At 38.8% G+C, this 17,939-nt stretch overlaps 1 long non-coding RNA gene and 1 other non-coding gene across 2 annotated transcripts in view; both read right to left on the minus strand.

Annotated features, from left to right (window-relative positions):
* Nucleotides 1-2,644: 2,644 nt before the first annotated feature.
* LOC108305393 overlaps nucleotides 2,645-17,939 on the minus strand; it is a 31,136-nt gene continuing 15,841 nt past the window's right edge. Inside the window, exon 4 of the long non-coding RNA XR_001825708.2 lies at nucleotides 2,645-2,948. This is a non-coding gene — a long non-coding RNA (uncharacterized LOC108305393). The remainder of the gene's footprint in view (nucleotides 2,949-17,939) is intronic.
* Nucleotides 9,109-9,214, minus strand: LOC119471488. Its single transcript, XR_005200558.1, has one exon.

A 17,939-nucleotide genomic window follows, 5' to 3' on the forward strand; every position in this document is an offset into this window, starting at 1 on the left:
TAGACTGTTAATTGTTAAGTAGGTTAGATTGGACTTAAACGTTGGTTTAAAAGAGTGATTCTCAAACTGGCATGCATCAGAATCACCTGGAGGACTTGTTAAAACAGAATTTTCCGAGACCCACCCACAGTTCTAAGTCGTTGGTTCAGTGGATTTGTGTTTCTAACAAAAGTTTCCAAAATGCTGCTGATGTTGGTCCTGGAACCACACTGAGAACCACTGTTTTAAAATACAATTAGGAGATAAGTCAAAATGGGTATGGTTCCAAATTCGCAATTTTCAATGGTTAATCTAAAAGCTTTCCACAAGTAACATAAAAGAAAATCTGTTTCCATGCTCCCCTTGCTGAGTTCACATTGTTCCTCTCTACTCAGGATCAAGAGGAGTCCTTGAAGTAGCTTAAGCTGCTACATCATGCAAGGTTCTGAATGGGTGAAATGTGGATTCTTTAGGAAGCACTTATTGAGAACTGAGGACATCACTTGTGCTGAATGTGCTACACAATACCAAAGAAGCAAAACACCACAGCAGCCGGACACGATGACTCACACCTGTAATCCTAGTACTTTGGGAGGCTGAGGCGGGCAGATCACTTGAAATCAGGAGTTCGAGATTAGCCTGGCCAACATGGTGAAACCCTGTCTCTAATAAAAATACAAAAATTAGCTGGGCGTGGTTGTGTGTGCCTATAGTCCCAGCTACCCAGGAGGCTGAGGCAGGAGAATAGCTTGAACCCAGGAGGTGAAGGTTGCAGTGAGCCGGGAAATCGCACCACCACACTCCAGATTGGGCAACAGAGGGAGACTCCAACTCAAAAACAAAAACAAACAAACAAAAACCATAGTAGCTGCTCTGTGCACCCCCAAAGCTTTATTCAATTCAATTCAACAAATATGTTAATGGTCTAATAAAAGCCAATCACTGTGGTAGAAGCTAAGGATGCAGTGGTAAGCATGATAATCACGGGGAAGGCACAATAAACAATTACAAAAATAATTTGTAATGGGGGTTATAAGAGCTGTGAAGGAGAACCATACCATTCCATGATAGGATATATCTTTGTGACCTCTACTGATCTAGGGGATGACCAGAGAAGGCTTCTCTGAGGAAAGAACAAAAATATTATATAATCTGACTGCTTAAAATCAGCAAGACATAGGTTAAAAAAAACAAGAAGCATGGTTCACCCTCTGGAACCTTTACAAGAACTTTTGGCTGCTGCTTTTCCCTCTGTCTCCATTGTTTGTTCTGTTAAGGGCATGTTACTAGAAAAGACAAAGTTATTGCTATCACAGCCCAGGCTCTAGCCCCTTATTTGATGCTCAAAAAGTATGATTACTGTTTTGGCAGTATTTTTCAGACCAAGAGGGCAAGTAACTTACCTTTTTCCATCTGTGCCTGTCTCCCTTCTGTGAGCATAACAAAGCAGTAACAACAACAACATTTTAAGCTAAAAATACTAGAGATTTTCTAAAATTGTAAGAATAACACAGAAATATTTTAGATATAACATTAGACCCTAGCATTAATCTTTTAAAATACTTATTTGAAGCTTATTTCTCTCAATGTTTAACTATGAAATATAATTTTTAGGTATGTGTTATCATTAGTATACTTAGTTAATTTAAGCCAATTAGATGATAAAATGCTTTTATGTTTTATTAGGATCCCAAGTGGTTACCATTATGATTTAAAATGCAAGCTAAATTTAGATATAAAGCCATTTAGTATTGTGGAGTTTCTTTTTTTCTAAAAATATAAATCCAGACCTCTGGATATATAATTTGCAGTCAGACTTACTTAACTGAAACATACTCATAATTTTGGTGATAATAATCAACTGATTGTTGCTATGATTAATTGCAAAATAAGAAATAGGAAATAAAAAGCATCTCTGACAATTTGGGAGGCAGAGGATGGGAGAGGCAAAATAATGCTCCCCCCTCCAAAGATGTCTACCTCCTAATCCCCAGAACCGAAACTGTAAATGTGTCAGGTTACAAGGCAAAGGAGAGTGAAGGTTGTAGATGCAATTAAGGATGCTACTCAGCTGAAGTAGTGAAATTATCCAGCTAAGCTCAATGTAATCACAAGGGTCCCCCACTTTTTTTTTTTAAACAGAGTCTTACTCTCTTGTTAAGAGAGTAAGAGTCTCCAAGAGAGTAAGACTCTCTTACAGCCTCGAGTGCAGTCTGGACTGTCTGGAGTGCAGTGGCACGATCTTGGCTCACTGCAACCTCTGCCTCCCAGGTTCAAGCAATTCTGCTGCCTCAGCCTCCTGAGTAGCTGGGATTACAAGCGTGTGCGTGCCCAGCTAACTTTTGTATTTTTAGTAGAGACAGGGTCTCACCATGTCGGCCAGGCTGGGCCACAAGAGTCCTTTAAAGTGGAAGAGGGAGAGACAGGAGAGCTTGGTCCAATGTTTCTGGCTTTGAAGATGAAGGAAGGCAGCCATGAACCAAGGAAAGGGGTTGGCCTCTAGAAGCTGGAAAAGGAAAAGAAATGGATTCTCCTTAGAGGCTCCAGAAGAAACACAGCCCCGTTGACACATTTATTTTAATTTATTGAGACTTGTCAGACTTCTGACTGACCCAACTGTAAGAAAATAAATTTGTATTGCATATGGCACTAGTTTTTGGTAATTTGTTACAGTAGTGATAGGAAACTAATACAGAGCATAAACAGGGCGGGGAGAGAGAGAGAGAGAGTGCGCGAAAGAGAATGTGTGGTTGAGGTTTTTGAGGAGTCTTCAATTCCACATATTTAGCTTCAGGCTGTCGGGCCACAGGAGGTCAACAGAGAACCAGGGTCATGACAGAAAGACCTGATCTGAGAGATGTTCTCAGGAAAGACTGAGGTGCTTGATGACTGATTGAATAGGGGGAATAAAAGACTGAGGGACTCATAAGTGGCTCCCAAATTGGCCTCTGGATGACTGAGGAAATAGTCTGTAGAAAGAAAGCGGGAAGGAGAAAGGAGTATTATTTGTGCAATTGTTACTTGAAAAGAATTTAGAGGTTATCACTCCAGTAAAAACCGGAGCCAGAACTAAAAGCTAGTCTCCCCACCCTGCATGCCTATCCCACGGCTCATACCCTTCTCACTTCCTGTCAGTGGTATCCAACTGGAGTTAGTAGGTCCAAGACATTAAAATGTTTCATGAGTGGGATATAAAATTGAGTAAAGGGAATCTCTCTTTGGTATACAGGAGTGGCTCATATAATGCTGGAAACTATTTCATATTGGAAATCATCTTAGGAAATGGGTTTTCCACATTTGAGAATTTTAAAAATGAATGTTCTCCTGTGTCTTGGGATAATGGAAGGCAGGCATAATAACATACTAGGGTAACATTATGCCATTTTATTAGCTGAGTGTTAACACTTTTCTTGACAATACTGTTGACCTAAAAAGTGACTATCGAGCTGACACTGGATTCCTAAGATTGGGACGATCATAATAGCTACTTATTTATTTAAGACAGGGTCTTCCTTTGTCACTCAGGCTGGAGTACAGTGGTGCAATCACTGCTTACTGCAGCCTCGACTTCCCAGGCTCAAACAATCCTTCCACCTCAGCCTCCTGTGTAGCTGGGACCACAGATACAAGCCTCCATGCCTGGCTAATTTAAAAAAAATTTTTTTTGTAGAGACACAGGGTTTCTGTATGTTGCCCAGGCTGGTTTCAAACTCCTGGCTTCAGAGGATCCTCCCACCTCAGCATCCCAAAGTGCTAGGATTACAAGTGCGAGACACCATGCCCAGCTCATAATAGTATTCTTTAGTTTGTATAGCACTTGTGATTGACCAAGAACTTTTCTCATACATTACTTTGAATTCATGGGAAGGAGGTTCAGAGCTGCAGAGTTAATTTTCACACTGGCAGAGAATCTCTTTGGGAGAATGTGCCAGCCTTATACAAGTTTAACAAATTAGTATCAACGTAGATGATTACACACTGCTTTCTTATGTATGGAGACATACATATACCTATACATATGTAATTGAGGCAAAATTCCAATTGACTAAAAATAAGTGAAAATAGTTATATATGACTGAGTGAATTCAGCCATGACTGCCTCTGGGTATCATATTTGATTCCCAGGGTTTTCTTTGTGCAGTAGTTTCCCACTTTGTCACTAAGGGCATCTGGTGATGGATGGGTTTCCTCAAATGCATGGACTGCATGACATTAATATAGGGCATATTATACATGGCAAGTTGTTTGCCTTTAGGGCCAGTAGGCAGTAACATTTTGAAAGCTGGAAGCCTGGGAAGATGAAGGAATGATGCCAAGGTTAACAGGCTGTGCCTGAATACATTTGACCCCTACATGAGGGGCCTCACAAGGCCTCCTTTTCACCATCTTTGTTTTCTACAGCCTGGATACTGGAAAAAACTACAAAGGTAAGCTATTAGACTGTTTTCTTCATAATTTTATTCTAAACTTCAGTTTCTTTGCAGGAATAGAAAAACCTGAAAAACATTTTGTTTTTCTCCTACACTCTAGCACTTGGGTGCCTAACCCATGACCATCTCATATATCCTATTTTTATAGAGGATCTCTGTCCTCAGCCCACAGCAATATTTTTCCACCACTAAGGGAATGGATTTAAAAACAGCATTTAATAAATAAAAATTCACTTGAGTACTCCACCCAAATTATTTTTTAACATTCAGATCCAGAGTCCTCAAAGAAACCAGAAGAACAAAATTCCCTTTAGTCCAACAAAAAAGTTTTAGTTATATGTAATACTTCTCTAAAACTAAAACTGTTTGCTTGCCATGGGGCTGCAACAATGACCTTTTTCTAAGAAGAATCTCAAATTATGGTGCCAAAATATTTTACTGTTCTTAATCCATCTCATCTTTCAATGGTATATCTTCATCATCACTGCTAACATATAGTAGAAAAAAAAATTCCAAATATGTCAAAATTTCATCCAATCAGCAGCTCTGATGTTTTTAATTTTTAAATTTTTTTAAAAATGTTAAACAGTTTGTCATGTCAGCTCTGGTGTTTGAAGACTCAAAAGAGAAACATTCTCAGAGAATATGGTATATTTCTGAAGACAGCTGACAGAAGGAACCCTTAGCTAGAAACGATATAGCACAGAAGTGAGCAAGGGTAATCAGAATGATCTAGACATGAGCCACCATGCTGGGCTGATTTTTTTTAAATAGCACTTTTCAAACTGAGATATATGTCACATGAAATTTACCATTCACAAGTGTGCACTGAGCAGGCATGGTGACTCACACCTGTAATCTCAGAACTTCGGGAGGTTGAGGCAGGAAGATCACTTGTTTGATCTTTTTAAAAGACTTATCACAATTTGTAATTATATAATTTATATATTTGTGTCTGTCTTTCCTACTAGAATATAAAGTCTATCAAGAGAGCAACTATGTCTGTATTTTATTCTTTACTGCTATTATTATCATTATTATTATTGAGATAGGTTCTCACTTGATCAGCCGGGCTGGAGTGCAGTGTTGTGGTCTCAGTTCACTTGTAGCCTTGATCTCCCAGGCTCCAGTGATCCTTCCACCACAGCGTTCCAAGTAGCCAGGACTGCAGGTCCATGCCTGGCTAATTTTTTTTTTTTTTTTGTAAAGGTGGGGTTTCACCATGTTGCCCATGCTGGTCTGGTCTCAAAATCTTGGGCTCAAGCGATCTGCCCACCTCAGCCTCTCAAAGTGCTAGGATTACAGGCGTGAGCCATTGTGCCTGGCCTATGTCTGAATTTTAAACCACACACCTGCCTTGGTAATGGATACACATGGAGAGAATTCAGAAGGTCTGTGAACTTGGATGGAGGAACAGATGACATCTTTATTTCCATTGAGCTCTAACAAAAAGTCAGCATTTCTTTTATTATAAATGTTGCCCTCCTGAAAAAAGCAAAACCCTCGGTAGTACTAGCTGTACCTGTGATTTTGTTACCAATACAAATCACTAAGATTGTTCTACATTACAATCATAATTTGAAATATTGTTTATGCTCATTGCTAATTCAAAATTATGACAAACTTTAGGCCTGCCATTAGATTTTGTTATTTAATAATTCAAAAAGCATAGATATTAATATTTCACAAATTTTACCTTTAAAATCTGTGATAACATTATTTTAATATCACAGGGTTACTCTGTAATTCTGTGTATTTTATTTTGATACATCTGGAAACATTCTAAGTGGTCCATTGACTTCACCAGATGGCCAAAAGGGTTCTTGGTACATTTATGTGTTAATGATGCACAGAGCCTATAACGAGAAAAACTTGGGACTATAATGATCCTTCCCCACTCCCCATTCAAATTAGGAAGGTGCTGAGAGACCAAAAAATGACTTAGACAAGTCCAGCTTGACAAGTAGAAGAGTTTATTAGGACTTACATGTAGGTCACTCCTGGATGGCTGCAGGAGAGCTCTAGAGATTTGCAATTACCACCTGTCTTTAAGCTCCTTCTAAGCTAATTTTCTGGTGCTCTGCCTACTGCATTTGAGTGATGAGACTTTTTCTTGGTAGGTTCTCAGGGACACCTGCTCTTTGGCTGGGCACCATAGCTTTTGACTCACCACCCAGGCTTCAGGGTTCAGACAGTAGACATATACCCTTAAATAACCTGAGACCCTGGTGGGGCACAGTGGCTCATGCCTGTAATCCCAGCACTTTGAGAGGCCAAGGCACACAGATCACTTGAGATCAGGAGTTCGAGACCAGCCAGGCCAACATAGTGAAATCCCATCTCTACTTAAAATACAAAAATTAGTTGGGTGTGATGGCGCATGCCTGTAGTCCCAGCTACTTGGGAGGCTGAGGCAACAGAATCATTTGAATCTGTGAGGCAGAGGTTGCAGTGAGCCAAGATCATGCACTCCAACGTGGGCAAAAGAGCAAGACTCCAATTCAAAAACAAAAACAACAAAATATCTGAGGACCCATCACATTACATAATTCCTGTTACACAACAGAAGTTCCATGAATGATTCTTCATGATCTTAAGAATTTATATTCCCATACTTTGAGTTCTACCATGATCTTAAGAATTTATATTTCCATACTTTGGGTTCTACCTTGACTCTGTAATTATGTAAAGAATAAAGCAGAAAGGCCAGTATGGCTCTCAGGGAAAACTTGACTACGTTTTCTCAAAAGTCTTGTTATCAAAAGGCTTATTGTTTCTCTTCAATTTTTCATCATGTGAAGAAAGTCTGAAATGTATCTATTTAAGTTATTTTGCTGACATCATTCCATTCCTTCTAAATAACTGTTCATATACTACTTGTGACTATAGCACTTAAGGCAAGGAACTATAATGGAGCCCTGTGATTTGTGATGTCATTTTAACTCAGTGAAGTATAACTATGACTCTGAGACCAACTTTTCATGAGTTTTGTCTTAATATTTCAAATGAATGTCAGCAGAGGATGTAGAATCTCCTTTGCTTATAAAAGGATAAAAACTGAAAACAAAAACATTCTCAACTCTATTAAAGGGAAACTGCAATGCCAAATACTCAAACTAATGCTGAATTATTTTGTACTAAATATTTTGTATTCAGTATTTAATACTGAATAAATATCTAAACTTACTAGGCATGCTAAAACACAGAGTCATATGATCAAAATCCAAGAAAAAATAGACAATAGAAAGTAACCCACAGGTAATCCGGGTATTAGATTAGCAAACAAGGACTTTGACTAAAGTGTTCAAGAAAATAGACAAAAAGATATAGAAGTTCACCAGAGAATTAGAATCTATTTTTTAACATAAATTATGGAACCAAAAAAATTTATGATAACTGAAATTAAGAGAAGCCAGGGAAATCAAGGGCATATGGCAGCAGCAACCATGGAGCAGATGGGGAAATGTCACTATGCACATGGATGCTGACACTGACTCAGCACATGCTTCAGCTGCATCTCTGAAGTCCTGTGTCAGGCTGGAACCCTGAAATCCAATGCAGACTCAAAACACTTGTGTACGCATTTAAAAAAAGAAAACTTTAAAAATGTAAACTCTGACATTTATGTTCAAGAGTATCCTCATAGTACTATATTGCAGTAAACAGGTACCAAAACATAAAGTTCTCTGTCAAAAGCAATTCTTCAAGAAGCACATGCCTGTAGTCTTAGCTACTCAGCAGAATGAGATGGAGGATGCCCTGAGCCCAAGGGTATGAGGCTACAGTGAGCCAGGGGGTAGGAGGCTACAGTGAGCCATGATCACGCCACTGCATTCCAGCCTGGGTGAGAGTGAGATTCAGTCCCTGCTCCAAAAAAAAAAGAAAAAAAAAATTGTCAAAATGATTCTAAACCCAAGTACATTTTAAAATTTTCTATCATGACATTTAAAAAAAATTGCTGGACAATTAGTTATTGATCTGTTTATAAAGAATTAGGGAAAAAATGATGGCACAGCAATTGCCAAAAAGCTTTCTTTAAAAGTATTGCATAAGGATGGCTGATACAGTTTGGCTCTGGGTCCCATCCAAATCCCATGGTGAACTGTAATTCCCAATGTTGGGGGAGGGACCTGGTGGGAGGTGACTGGATCACGGGGGCAGATTTTCCCCTTGCTGTTCTCATGACAGTGGGTTCTCACGGGATCTGATGGTTTAAAAGTGTGTGGCACTCCCCACTTCACTCTTTTTCTCCCGAAGACATGCTTGCTTTCCCTTTGCCCTTCTGCCATGATTGTAAGTTTCCTGAGGCCTCCCCAGCCATGCTTGCTGTACAGCCTGTGGAACCATGAGCCAATTAAACCTCTTTTCTTTATAAATTACCCAGTCTCAGGTAGTTCTTTATAGCAATGTGAGAACAGGCTAATACAGTGGCTATCACTGGGGCTGCGGCCAGACAGATTTCCTACAGTTAATTTTATAATCCATATTTCAGACTTGGACCTACCTAACATTAAAGCATACGTTATAATCAGTATTATGAATTCAGAGTCACAGAAAAGATGGTAGGGAGTTTTTTGGTTAAATAATTCCCTTTAAAAGGGGGGAGGGTTTGGTCGTACACAAAATAACAACAAACCCAGAGCCAGAAGGAAAACCGCTTTGTTATTATTATTATTTATTTTCTTTTTTCTTTCTTTTCACATGTTTGAGGCAGGAAAACAAGGTGGCTCAGCTCATGGCAGTCCTGAAAATGATCCCTGAGGGCTGATCGTGGCCTCCAGCCTTGGCTAAGGAGAAAAGAGGTGGCTTACTATTAATGATAAAAAACAGACATGTGATCTACCTCAGCATAGGGAAACTTGGATAGGTGACTTGGCAAGCCATGGATGATATTTAGAATGTTATTGTCCAGTTAACTTTTAAAAAGAATGATTTTGCTTATTTATACTTTATGAGTAAAATACAAAGAGAAACTGTCTCCTGAAAATTGATCATGAAATTAAAATATAACTTCAAGTATACTGATGAAGTAGAATAATTGCATGAAGTTCCAAGAGACATTTAAAGACAATAATAATGACTGATGAGGTTGAAAGTAATCAAACATCCCCTCCTTTCATGTCTCCATTTTATTTTTGTCACAAATTTTCATTGCTCATATTCTTATTTCCCCTTCTATTGTCTTAAAATCAATGTCAACAGGCCAAACTCCTGCTAACCAATCTATAATAATAAACAGCCCAGAGAAGAGAAGCAAACCTATAAAAATGAGGAAATTAAATATTATCTTGTCTATAAGGCAACTAAGAATATGCAAATATTATTTTACTAAGAGCTTATGATACTCTTGGAAGATAATAAGGAGGCAGAGATTATTTCCCCTGTTTTGCTGACTAGGAAATGAAGCCAGTATTGAAAAGGTGACTTGGTAAAGGTCATTAAGCAAGCAAAATGTTTCTGAGATTCCTATGCCCTGGGAAAGCTGAAATACTCTCTTGCTTTCACTTCCTTGTTTTCTTTTTTTCTCGTCTTTTCCTCTCATTCAAAAGCAAACTTAAAAAAATTAGAATCAAGTCAATAATATTTAGTGTGTGCTTGTTCTATACAAAGTATCATGGAGGGACAAAAAGGAATTTAAGACAGTCCTTGATTTAAAGGAGCAGTGAAAAATCACTATACTAGCCTGGATTCTCACAGCTGCTCAGCCATCCTTTTGTTTACCATTTCCTATGCATATTTATCTGCTAAGATAACTGTTCCAAAATTCCTTTTCCTTAAAGCTCCAAACTTCAACACTGCTCTTTTGACTCTTAACCTTGCTTGCCTTTTTTACTGAATATCTTGAAGCTACCTTAGGAATTTTCTTCTCTCTTTTCAAAATCTCTTTTACTTCCTTCCCTCTTTCCCCCAAGAAAGGATCCTCTCATCATCTTGCTAGAACTCATCTTCTGTAGTGTGAAACTCTGATTGTCCCACATTTGCAGGGGTATCACCACACCATTATTTTTTCTTTGATTTGCATTTCAATCCTACTCTCCCACTTGCCGCCTCTTCTCCATTAGTAAATATAAATTGGTTATTTCTGATGGTACCTGCCCCCACTACCACTTCAAGCTGCAATGTACTGTGTCTTTTCCCTTACAATTAAATTTCTTCCAAAAGGAATCTGCAACCTGTAATTCCACTAATAATTAAACTTTTATAATACAGCTTTTGCTTCCATAATATTACTGAAATACTTCATGAAGATAAATAAATAAAATAAAAGCATGTGAGTCAATAAATCCAATGGCTTTTTCTAGTCTTTGTTCTCAGCCTTCTTGGTTTCTCTGAAGTTTCTGATGCAATGACTACTCTTTCCTCATCTTCTTTTGTACTGTCTTATCTTCATTGTTTTTCTCTCTACCACTCTGACCATTTCCCACTGACTGTTCTTCATCTTCCCACTGCTAAATACAAACATTCCTCTAGTTTTTGCCTTTTTCCTTACATATACTCTTTCTTAGATTCCTCTTCATAGAGGTGATAACAGAAGCTGAGGATTCTCATCCTCTGAGAATTCCAACAACCTCTCCAAAAAAAGTATATATAAAGAAAAGGGCAGTATATTCTCACTTAACTGGGAACTAAGCTATGGGTAAGCAAAGGCATACAGAGTGGTATAATGGACATTGGAGACTCAGAAGCAGGGAGGGTGAAAGGGAAGTAAGGAATAAAAAAACTACATATTGGGTACAATGTATACTACTCTAGTGACAGGTGCATTAAAATCTCAGATTTCACCACTATATAATTCATCCATGTAATAAGAAACCACTTGTATCCCAAAAGCTACTGAAATATATATATATGTGATATACAGTTTTACATATATATGTATTGTTATATATACATATATGTATGTATTATAATTAAAAAATAAAGGGCAGACATTTTTAAATGTTTTCAATTGATACATAATTTTACATATTTATGGGGCACAGTGTGATGTTTCAATATATGTATACATTGTATAAAAATCAACAAATCAAATCAGGATATTAGCATATCCATCACCTCATTTATCATTTCTTTCTTTTTTTTTGAGATGGAGTCTCACTGTGTCACCCAGGCTGGAGCGCAGTGGTGTGATCTCAGCTCACTGCAACCTCAGCCTCCAGGTTCAAGTGATTATCATGCCTCAGCTTCCTGAGTAGCTGGGATTACAGGCACGCACTACCACTACTAATTTTTATATTTTTAGTAGAGACAGGGTTCCACTGTGTTTGCGAGGCTGGTCTTGAACTCCTGATCTCAAGTGATCCACCTGGCTCAGCCTCCCAAAGTGCTGGGATTACAGGTGTGAGCCACCACACCCAGCCACATTTATCATTTCTTTGTGGTGAGAACATTTAAAATCCTCTCTTCTAGCTTTTTTGAAATATACAATATTGTTGACCATTGTCACCCTACTGTGAATAGAACACCAGAATTTACTCCTTCTAACTGTCACTTTGTGCTTGTTGACCAATTGCTCCCTATGCCCCCATTCCCTTTCCCCTCCCCAGCCTCTGGTAATCACTATTCTATTCTCTACTTTTGTGAGATAAACTTTTTTAGATTACATACATGATTGAAAGCATGTTTGTCTTTCTGTGTCTGGCTTATTTCACTTAGCATAGTGTCTTCCAGGTTCATCCATGTTGCCAGATATCCACTACTGGTTATATATCCAAATGAAATGAAATCAGTGTGTGGTAGAGACTTCCGTGCTCCCATGTTTATTGCAGCATTATTCACAAGCAGCATTATTTATAACAACGTATAGAAGCAACCTAAGTGTCCATCAACGGATGAATGGATAAAGAAAATATGGTACTTATACACAAAAAAATACTATTCAGCCTGTGAGGAGGAGAAGAGCTCCAGTTCCTTCAGGACCCTCCTGAGTAGGCACCACAGCAGCTTCAGAAGGACTTGGGGCACCGTCCTGGGGAAGAAACAGCTCCTGTCTGTGGGCACGGCTGCTAAGGTGGAAATTTTGGTGTGGATTCTCTGAGGCATTTTTCCTACCTTGACCATACATGTTGCTGCAATGACATGATTTCATGAATTTTTAAGGCTGAATAGCATTCCATTGTGTATATATAATGCAATTTCTTTATCCCTTCATCTCTTCATGGACAGAATCTTGCCTCGAGAATATGAGAATGTTGTGGAGTCTGATAAGTAAGTGACAATGAGGAAGGGGCCTGATGTGGGCAAGGGCCCCAGGTGAAGAAGAACAATGAACAATTGTTCTAAGAGATGACCTCTGCATGCAGCCCCCTCTAGCACAACCCTATAAAACTTACCTCCAGCCCCTGCCATTTTGCAGACAGCCCTTTCTCTGCTGTGCTGCCTGTTGCAATCTTGCAATGTATTTTCATACTTTCTCTAATAAACCTGCCTTTCTTTACCTACAACTATCTTGGTAAATTCCTTTACCACCTGCAACACCAACCCAGCCCTAGATAGTCACACTTGTGATGCTTTGGTGGCCCATACAGGAACTATTCAGGGACCTGTTCCCCTACTCTCTCCCTTTCCTGTCCTCCAACTCCAACCTCTCGGTGACAGCATCCAACCCCAGAGGCAGCTGAAGGTCCCTGGCCGTGCCCACTCTCAGCAGATTGGACGGTCCCCATAAAAAGATGTCTGATCACCACTGCCTGACCAGGTAAGAGTTCAGAGTCTACTTTCCTTTCCTGATCCTCCAGCAGGCAAACTCTAGCATCCCTCTGGCAACTGATGACAACTGGGCCACTCCTTAGTGTAGCCTGAAGACCAGAGGGTGAACAACTTTGGCTGCCTTACCCAGGAGGGAGGAAGACTCTCTCCTACACTTTCTGGTTAAAAGTCCCCAGTCCCTTTGTGTGGCACAATTGGCACACGTTTTGAGGAACTCAGACCACCTCTTTCTCATTCTACATTCTCCAATGAAGACAGCCAGACATCCTGCTCTGGATGTTCCAAAATCAGGTGATCTCAAGTGGCCTCAGAGCAGTGAGTGTCCCCATTCCTGTCCCTTCTCTCTTTGGGCTGGCAGTAGGCTGTCTTTTTCTCTTTACCCTTTTTCCTCATACCTGGGATGATCACCCAAAATAAGGCACCAGTGCTGAGAGGTCTTTTCCAGTGGGTGGGACGCCCCTTTAAAAAGTGCACTCATGTCCCTCTGCAATGTGAGCAAAACCCTCTTCCTCAGCAGAATGCCCCTAAAGCAAGTGTAGTTCATGTCCCCAGCAGACATTACCCCCGAGTGGCTCATCATTTTCTTGTCCCAATATGTGATAAACCCCGTCTATTTCTTCAGATTCACCTCTGGGCTACATCCTAAAAAAACAAGACAAATTTAACTCTCAGACTCTAAAAAAGAAACATCTAATTTTCTTTTTTTTTTTTTTTTTGAGGTTTCATCTTTTTAATAAGCTCTCTGAAGGACATCCTAAGCACTATATGAGACAAAACAGAATATTTTTTCTTCTGGTATTAAAAAAAAAAAAAAGACATTTACAAACATTTTAAAGCAACTCTTCTATATAATCAGTTTGGTGATCTGAATTAGAGAACACCCCAAGATAATCATGTTCTTGATGCAGATTTCTTATAGGTACATTTGGAAATTGCTACCTAACCACAGTAAACACTGTGTACAGGTTTTTTAAAATGTTCCTGGATACACATTAATTTTTAAAATCCAGCCTGGCCAAATGCCAGAACCGTTATTGCTAGATCCAATAATCCTGAGAGCTCAAACTAAAAAACTGGTGAAAAACAATCAGACTCTACAAATGTTCCATAAATTTTCTTTAAACAAAAGGAAAATTATTTTTAAAAGATGAAGCTGTCTAAAAGGTCTTTAGCTAGCTACCTTGGGAGCTCAATTTAAAAACAAGAAGTTGGCCAGGTGCAGTGGCTCACACCTATAACCCCAACACTTCGGGAGGCCAAGGTGGGTGGATCGCCTGAGATTAGAAGTTTGAGACCAGCCTGGCCAACATAGTGAAACCCCATCATTACTAAAAGGTGATGAAGGTGATGAAACCAAAACCCCTGGACCACTGAGTCTCCTTCACAGCGACCACCTCAGAGATAGGCCTGAAGCTGCTAAAGTGGTCTTCCAGCACCTGCTCATTGGTGTTAAAGTTGCACCCTTGCACGAAAAGCTTTGCTTCTTCAGAGAACATGGCAGCAAGTTCAAGTCCTGGAAATTAAAACTTAAAAAAGCCGGACAGACAGCGGGCTCAGAGGTGCAGAGAAAATAGGGCACATCTAATTTTCTTGTGCAATATCTTAATAGCATGGCCCCCATGCAGGAAATCCTCAAATTAGTCTCCTCAGTCTCTTATAACTGAGAGCAGAATAAAAAGGACAGGGCTAAGGAAAAAGAAAAGCACAGAAAACACAGGGAGAGAAGGTAGACTTAACTGCTGACTGTTTTATGAGACCACAGCCCTATCTAGGTTGCCCTCAGAATATCCTCCAGGTAACTGCAATCAGTGCAGAAGGCCAGGCCACTGGAAGGCAAACTGCCCCAGTGGGATAAATGGGGAAAATCCTCTGGTTTGCCCCCTCTGCCACAAGCTTGGCCACTGGAAATGGGACTGCCCTGAGGGCTGAAGGGGCCCCAGGACAGAATCCCATCAGACACCCCTGATAGCCTTCTGCTGGGGTAGGGGTCTCTGCCCCAGCTGGCTTCCAAATCAAACACCATTATCAACAAAACAAAGCCAAGGGCAACTCTGGAGGCAGCAAGTAAAATTATAAATTTCCCCTTTGAGTTAAAGAGTTGCCTATCACGGAGATGCCTCTTCTACCCATTCTGAAAATAACCTTTTGCTTATATGGTAAAAACCTGGAAAATTACTATCTGGATGTTAACAGCCTTTTAGATTGGGTCACCATTGGAACTGGGTAGACCAATAAAAGAAAAAGGTTAAATTGAAAGAAGGATGCATAATAAAAACATGGCTAGTCTTAGAAAATTATCTTGAGTAGTTAAAATCCTTTGCAAGCTTGAAAATGCTCAAAACTCCTTCTGGAAAAAACAGCAGTCACCTTGTGCTGTAGACCAGTGGCTAAGGCTTTGCCCTCTCACAATGGTGGCCTGCATTCAATTCTTATCTTTCAAAGTGAGTCCTTTGTGATTTAATACTAGTGGTATTTTTGCCATTTATTGATTCTTTTCCCCTCTATGAATGGCTTCTGATTTCCTGTCTTGAAATTTTCTTTTATCGGATTACCTTTGGGGCAATTCTAGATCCTGTAAATCATTGACCATCTCTTTGGAGACAGCTTATGTGTCTCTGTTTAAGTCATCCTCTTAGTTAAGGTTTATTGATATCATAGACTTAATTACCGTTAGTAAAAGATTCAAAAGCCAGAAATACTAGTCATTTCTCCTGACTAAAATCTGGTAATAAAAGATTTTTAAAAGATTATTCTTTTAAAAGCTCTGTAGTTAGAAATCAACTTTAAGCTTATATTTGGGCTGTATGTGTACAGACATTGGTTTTTAAAGCCCCTGCTTTCTCTCTAAAAACTTCTCAGTTGATGGAATGTTGTCTTAATTCTCCATTTCTGTCTGTGTATTTTATATGTGCTGTGTGTATGATGTTTATATACAGAGTTCTAATTGGCTTAAAGAAAAATAAGCACTTGAACCTATTGTCAGAAAAATTAAAACTTTAATGCCTTTTAGGTCACATGACTAATAATCTTTAAAAAGAGTTTTAAAATTATTGGTAAAGTAAAAGATGTCTTCAAAGTTTATACATTTAAACCAAATTAGGCAGTCAGATACTGTTTGCCCGATGCTTTAAGGCTATAAACTGTTTCTATGACTTTTAATAATTGGCTTGTTTTATAGCCATTAGATTCCAGGTAAGGCCTGGGGACAATGGAATTAGCCTGATCCCATGGCTAGGCTGGGAAGAGTCAGACATTATCTTCTTCTCTGTCCTTGTCCTGAACTCTGCAATCTTTTATATATGGTTAAAATCACTCATCAGGTTTTTCACCAAAAATAAAAGTTTCTGAGAGTTAACATTGTAACATGTGCTTGAGACTACTGGAGAAATAGTTTACATTCAAGGTGTAGAAGGAAAGCAGAATGTGTTTTTGGTGGGAGGTTATAAGAAGGCATGGAAATTGGCTTTTGTTAAAGGAAATGTAATTTTGTCTTGCTCAGAGGATTTTAAGGATTGGCCTAATCTACAGGAGTAATGGGATAAAGCTGAAGGTTTAAGCAAGTAAAAAAGTAAGTTGTGTAGCGCTGATCTGGTAAAAAGTTCTTTGGATATAAAAAAGCTGGCTAAGATTTGAAGAGGATTGTTTAGTTTCCCCATCGGTTGAACACTGAAATAAAAGCACACTAACGCAGGTCCAAAATCTGGGCCATGTGTCTGAATAATAGTTTTCTTAGATCATTGATCTGCTGCTTAACAGAAGACGATAAAGGGTTATAAGAGGTTTATGGAAATCTTACCTTATGGTCAAGCTAATAAAGATTGGATAGATTTATACATATGATTTTATTATGAATTGGACTTAACATTAATAGAAACTAGTACAAAGGTGCCATTTGACTTTCTCTTTTAAACGAGATTTTCATATAATATAAAAAGAAAGTGAAATAATTTTGTTTGCCTTTTAAATGAATGACAGAAAAAGGAGGGAAGAAAAAGGAGACAGATTCAGCTGTCCTCATGCTATCTTTATTGCAGCCTGTTTTGAAAGTTGAGTCTCCCCTCTATCAGCAAGTAAAGATTGTTGCCTTTTAAAAATTCTGGACTTATCATTTTGGCTAAATGACTCACAGTGACTCTGTACTAATCTCCTTCTCTAAGCAACTCTCCTCCAAATCCTGTTAGGTAATGGAAACAGGTGGCACCCTCTCCCTCCAAAAGAAAAGTCCACACCCTTTATACTACTTAAGGGATCAATTACTATTTTCCCTCCATGCTCTGGTAACATCTAAATACCCCACATCTCTTTGGGGCAAAAACATTCTTTCCAAGATGGGTCCCTGTTTAATATTTACTCAACCTCTGAATTCATCTTTCCCTCTGATAGCCCTATTTCTCCTGAGAAAGCTACCTAAATCTTTACTAAATAACTTCAACCTAAATAGTCCTATCTCAGGCATTTAAAATAGTCCATACTTATTCAGACAAGCCCTAGCAAGAAAGCCAACTGAATAATCTCTTGATGGAACAACTTCTACAATATGTAAATAACCTCCTCATTTGCTTCCCTTCCAAAGAACTCACATAGCAACATGCAGTATAAACCATAAATCCCTAACAAAAGGAAAATAACTTTTGTCTCATTCAAAGGTTATTTAATGCTTATATATAAAACAAGATAAAAGGAACCAGAAAAGAAGAAACACATAAAGTTATAAAGGTAAAGAGGTATTTTTAGTAATGAAGGTTATAAAGATTTTACATGAGAAAGGATTTTGTAGGGTAAATTCTTGTCCTAAAGTAAAATGACTGCTTGTTTAAGAAA

The sequence above is a fragment of the Cebus imitator genome, unplaced genomic scaffold (assembly GCF_001604975.1).
Source record: "Cebus imitator isolate Cc_AM_T3 unplaced genomic scaffold, Cebus_imitator-1.0 Scaffold62, whole genome shotgun sequence".
Classification (NCBI taxonomy): Eukaryota; Metazoa; Chordata; class Mammalia; order Primates; family Cebidae; genus Cebus; species Cebus imitator.